The sequence below is a fragment of the Hippichthys cyanospilos genome, chromosome 8 (genome assembly GCF_059441005.1).
Source record: "Hippichthys cyanospilos isolate Australia breed blue-spotted pipefish chromosome 8, RoL_Hcya_1.0, whole genome shotgun sequence".
NCBI classification, from domain to species: Eukaryota; Metazoa; Chordata; class Actinopteri; order Syngnathiformes; family Syngnathidae; genus Hippichthys; species Hippichthys cyanospilos.
In genome coordinates, this window is record NC_142376.1 from 16,035,981 (window position 1) to 16,042,413 (window position 6,433).

A 6,433-nucleotide genomic window follows, 5' to 3' on the forward strand; every position below is an offset into this window, starting at 1 on the left:
TCACTCAGAAATGACTTGATGTGGCATAACGTTTATTAATGAAATCTTCCTTGCATCGTTTTTTAATGATCTTGTGATGGACGGTATGAGATGTTGAAAATAAATCATTTTGTCATACACTGATACTCAAGAAAATATTGTTGGTCAATATCTCTGTGGAACCTGGTACCAGATGGCCAGTAGATTAAAATGTAACAAGAATATTCATTCATTTATAAAACAATCTTTGTTGCTTCTTTCCATTATTTCTGGCTAAGATACCATAAAATACATATAAAAAAATATATAGTCAATTTTACTCTGCATTTCGCCAAGATATGATTTACTGCATGTTTTAGTGGAATGTGCATCAAATTTCTATAGAGCTGTACACCAGATACACACTGTGTTATCATTTCTGAATTTACATTTCGAACAAAAAGTATGTTGAATGGGAAACGGCTTTCTTCAGTAATGGACCAGTTTGAATTATAGTCATAAAGAAGGGATCTGTAGTTGCATTCATTAATCAAATCAGTCTAATCTCTGCAACTAATGTGGACGAGAATACATTATCATAATGCTTAAGGTGGTTAAAAGAAGTCTGCAGATGAAGTGTCTGACAATGTCACTGTGATCATCAAAGATTCCGAGTGGACGTTTTCAAAGAATAAACACTTTGACGCTCTCTGACGTTTTCCAGTGGTATCATTTTCCAGAACCTGATTATTAATCTAGTTTTTCCGCACCATGTTCCTCATTGAAAGAGGTGAATTAAGGTGGAAATATAGATATAGATATCTACTTAAAATGTCTTCTTTGTTTCCTACCTGTGTCCTCATTATAAAGTAGTCCTTGGGTTCCAGCTGTTATATGCCATTTCTATTCCCAATGTGTTATTGCATTGCCAATGCTAGTTTTGCGCCAATATTCAAAGGAGATAGTTCACAATACTATACAAAATGTACCACACATTCTTGTAGCCTAATACATCTTCATTTTAAGATTGTCGCAAGTGATTAGGACGCTAAGCTGTTAAGAACTATGTCCTCTTAAGAAAAGTTTATCAAGCTGAACAGATCTGTCCAAGCATTACAGCACTTCAATTGGATTTGGGGGTGCCGGCAAGAGTCACTTAAGAGCTCTTTTAGCACTGTCTGCTTTTAAAAATGGGGGACAAAATTGACTCGGCATAATATCAGAGCTGTGAAGCTACTTTTACACTTTAATCGACACACGCTTGATTTGTAAAAGCAGGAAATAGTGGACAAAATTAGACGTGTTAATTTTTCTCCAGCAATCAGCAGTCCTAGCAGAGCAGGGTTGTGTGAAGATGAATGTTTTCAGCATTTCTGTCAGAACCTTGAATGTCAGTGGGTCTACATTGAGTTTTTGCTTGAAGAAAAATCCAGTGTTTTAAATGTAAACAATGTAAAAAAGGCATACCTATAACCAGAGACATGACACACACTCAAAATTGCTAAGTTAATATAAAATAACTCAGTGGGTTTGTTTTTGACCACTCTTGGGTTCATATAAACCAGTGGAGTCAAACATGCGACCCGTTGGCCGGTTCTGGCCCGCAAACGGGTTTAATCCCCTCTGTGAGATTATTTTGTAAAGTATACAATGAATTAAAAAAAAATCTCAATAAATGAAAAACTAGTAATGGTTGTAATAATGTTTTGTGATTGATAGTGAAGTTGCACTAGTACTATTTTTGACAGTATTAAAAAGAATAATTAATTTGAAGTTGTTGTTTTAAAGTTATATAAATATAAACTGTGATTTTATTGGTCCGGGCACTTGAAATTGATTTTTCTCCGTGCGGCCCGCAAGCGAAAATGAGTTTGGCACCCCTGATTTAAGCAGTTTTAGAGGTGTGGGTCACTAGCACTGATTTGCACAATGTGATGATACGCACCACTGCCATTGTATACTAAAACAAGTCCAACAAGCAAGCAGTAATTTCTTGAGTTATATTAAACTAACGGACCCTTTTTAAGTCTCATAGTCATAGGCTATTTTTTTTTTTTTCAATTTTCACTCCATCATGCAGATTGCTGAAGGCCTTTTGAAGTACAGTGGAAGTTCTGAAGTTGAATTTCCTAAAGAGTTTAGCTAAAATTGACGTAGGAGCTCTGCCTTGAAAGTCATACATAAAGAGTTCGTCAAACTGCCTAAAGCAACATCTAAGCATACTGTATCTCATGAAGACTGCAGGATGGATCTCCTTATGCACTTCTGTACAGGTAGCCATTACAGTAGGGTTAGTTGGGAAGTTTAAAAATCGTGAGCTATTATGCTGTTCTTGATGAAGTTGCGCATTATTAAGTTTTCAACTTTCCCCCTGATTATTGGCCCCTTACGGTTCTCATGGTAGTAGCAGTGCTCATTCGCAAGCAAAACAGCCACTTAGAGTGAAGATGGTTCCGACGCCACCTACCCTACTTAACATGCTGAATCAGCCCAAAACCCTTTTCCGACACCCCCTGAAAAATTCAGGCGTTCCGACTGTGTATTCTCACACCAAGTTGACGGTGCACGATGAGTTTCGACTTTCCAAGCATCGGCTTGGTGTGTAGAGACATCCAAATCAACAAAAAAAAAAAACAACAAACTACATTCTGATGTTTGCTTACCTTGTTGCCTGACTTTCGCTGAGTATAACTCAAGATTTTCCACTTTGCTGCTGTGGTCTTCAGTCTCCTGTGAAATTAATAATAAATAATCTAGGTACTGTGGCCAACAGCCGCATGCCACCAAAAAGGAAATACATGATGAGCGCATTTATATTTATTGTTTGCTTTCCCTCTTGCTGGCACTATAGCATCATTTGGGAGTGACTCATCTGGACAAGATTCTTTCGGCATCTTATTAACAGTGGTTTTCTTACAAACCTCAATTTAAAATTCAGTTGTAGGATTGTGTAAAATGTAAATAAAAACTGAATACAATCATTCACAAACCCTTTTCGGCCGATGGTCAACCAAACACACTGGCGCTTTGCGCCACCGGGAAAAACTAAAGTGACTGGATCCAACAGACACTGAACACAAAGTATCAAATAAAGAAGAAGTTTAATAATACAATGAGCATGAAACCTGCAACTGGAAGTAGAATAACAATAGAAACGAAACATGACAAGGACCTGGGCGAGAACAAAACGGCATTGACAGAAAGCGTCAATGCGTACAGAACACGTGTCAAACAAGCAACTCGAGGAGCGGAGGCCGACGACGTCTAAACCGGACAAAAGTAACAAAGTAATGCGCTCGGAGGAAAACTCGAGGAACCAACAAAAAGAGATGCGGAAAAAACTCACAGAGTCCAAAGTGACAACTGAGGGGAACAACAAGGAGAATAACAAAATAAATTACTCGAGAGTAGCTCAGAAAAACTCAGAATGCGTGAAACGTGTGGATGGTCTGACAAATATCCAGAGAATAATCCGACGTTTTTGCCCTGCCCTGACTGCGCTTAAATAGTAGGTGATGAACATTATGAACAGGTGCGCAGTTGGTACTTCTGCCAGTCACACAACGACCGGCCCGTCCTGCAATAATAAAGAGCACCACCGGGGGAAGCAGAACAGATTACCACACACACTCCGTGTTAATATCCTACCATGCAAAAAGCGGGTATGGTAAGCCTAATTTTCTTTGTGTCCGTCTGATGGTCCATATTTCAAATTGCTTTGGGAAATCATGGGCATCATGTCCCTTGGGTCAAAGAGGAAAAAGACCACCTATATCGTTATCAGCACAAAGTTCAAAAGCAAGCATCTGTGATAGGATTGAGGTGTGTTTGTGTCCATGTCATGGGCAAGTTACTAGCTATCTATTATTTCTGATAGGAATTTATAGGTTTCAGAGCAACATACACTGCCATCTATGCAACGTCAATCCCAGCGATGTCCTTACTTATTTCTGCAAGACAATACCAAGCCACTTTTTTGCACGCTACCATAGTGTGGCTTTGTCGTAAAAAAAAAAGAAAAAAAAAGAATAAAAAGGTATTTCTTTTTAAGTGCATTCAATCGTATATACTTTGTATTCTGTTTTTTCTGTTTTGCATTTGTCTGACAGTTAAGACATGAACATGTTACTTAAAGCATTGCATTTATGCATGACGGTTTTAGGATGACGATCGTTTGCTCAAGGAACAGACTATTATCGGTACAATGTATTAGCCTGGCAAGCCACACCCACTTGAGAGAAAGACAGTGGGTCTGGAAAGCCTACCTTTGAGCGCTGTTCAGCCTGGTTCAAAATGAACCAGCCAATCAAATTTGTTTATTTGCTATGAAGTATTCTTCATGAACGTCAGTCTTCTGTGCAGGAACCAAGTCCACCCTCCTCATAACATTCAAAGTGGCGTGCTGGAGAACTGATAATTTGTTTCATACATAGTTAAACTCAGTGTTTAATGAAAAAGACGCTTATGACACATCGTCACATTTTTAAGTCAATAACAAAATAAATAACGTATTATTTCTCTTTGAGTAGCCATGGATAATTGACTCCCTCTTCATCGCTTTACTATTTCTTCCTTGCATAACTTTTCTGATGTCACTCTTTCCTTTCCATCTGGTCAGATTTGCCTGTCCTCAGAAATGCACTTCATATTGACTGTGCCCGGACTCATTCGTTGGTATAGCGACAAGTCTGACTTGCCATCAATAGATAAAATGTGTTTTGAAATTAGAGTAAACCGAAACTCAACCAAGGATACGGAACAGATTGCGTTCAATTTTGGTGGTTTCTACTGCTGGTGTCTGGTAAGAGCACATATTGTACAGTATGTGAGTTAAAGTGAAAATGTGAAGTCATGTGGACACAGAACATTTACATGAAAACACTGAGCAGCCCGAGTGATGAGCCAATTACTTTATAACATCTGCTCTCTCTTACCAAAGGGATAGATAGGGAGGAGAGAGGGGTTAATAGATAAGGGAAACTCACCAATTCAGTTAACGAGGTACATTATGATCTCTCCCTCTGATCAGCATACAGGGGTATTTACTATTGCATAAATTCCTCAATGACAGCCAACTTCAAATGCAATAAAATAGCAGAGCAGCTTGCATCAGATAAAGTCAAATGAATACTGATCAGGCTGGAGAGGAAAAGCTGCAGCTCTGGACAGTTCTCTCACATGAAATGGAACATTTAACTACATTTCAATTGGTTTGTCGTTATCGCTGGCAAAAAAAAAAAAAACAAAAACAAAAAAAAAAGGCTTGGGAACATGTCCATTAAAAGCCATCCAGGATAATGCCATGAAAAATCTTCAAGAAATTGCCATGGAATTTTTGCAATATTGCTCATTTTTCTGCTTTGTGTGGGTGGCATAACGTTTTTCTCCAAACACTCTGTAGCAAAATGTGTTTCCAAATGTGTCAAAATGCCTATTCAGCATTGCTGAGAAGCGAGTATATATCATTACTTATCTCTATCTGTATCTACTCAAAGGAGCAGTTTTTTTCTGCTGGTGTCTGCAGACTATACCATAACTCCACTAAGGGTGTCTTTCCCTACTTTGGCATTGAATTGAGGTGGCCGAACCTCATTCACATTATGTCAAGTTCAGCTAAGAAATTGGAAAATGATTGGTTACAACAATATCCACTAATTAGACTCTCAATTTTAATGTAGACATAAAATTCTAGCTCAAAACAATATGTGCTAGTCGAACCCAGGGTTACTAATTAACTGGTTTATGAATAAATTGGGTTCAGCACAGATATTTAGAAGAAAAATTTCCTTGGCATAAAACGATTTTATTTTTTATTCGGACCAATTTAGAGCTCCCGCACTCACAGTCTGTTCTCAATGACTTGAAAATTTGGGTTGAATTTTTGGCACACCTATTGCATTCAATAATTTCTGGTAGCTCTAGTGAGGGTAAGAAGTTTGGAAAATGGCTGGATAGGATGTTATTTTAATGCTTTTGCGTCGCTCTGTGTTCCCTCATCAGCTTTATTGCTTTTGCTCCATAGAGATGTGATCTTTCAGCAAGGGTTTCAAAAGCTCCAATAAGTCACACGTGAACTAGGGTGCACACTAGTCCACATTATGTCAGTGAGAGAGGCAAGGAATTTAAATTGCCTTCTGTAAATCTCATTCATGTTGTATGTTACTGACAGCTTTTGCATGCAAATATGACTTGGGGCAACTTGATTGAACACATTTAAGATGAACCGAGGCTTTCCTTTGTCTTGCGTACCCACTTCATTTAAATCATTTGACACGGTTTGTGGACCTCTGGAAATAATGACTGTGTGCTCTGAGTATAAATACTTAATTCAGCTTGGGTGCATTGGTCCCTACAGTCGCTTTTGTATGAGATGGCAATAAAGAGTGAGGAGAATTAGCACATGAACAGTGATTACTAACGAGCATTTTTTTTTTTTTTAACTTTCCAAATAAGTACAGCAGGAGCACAGAATTAC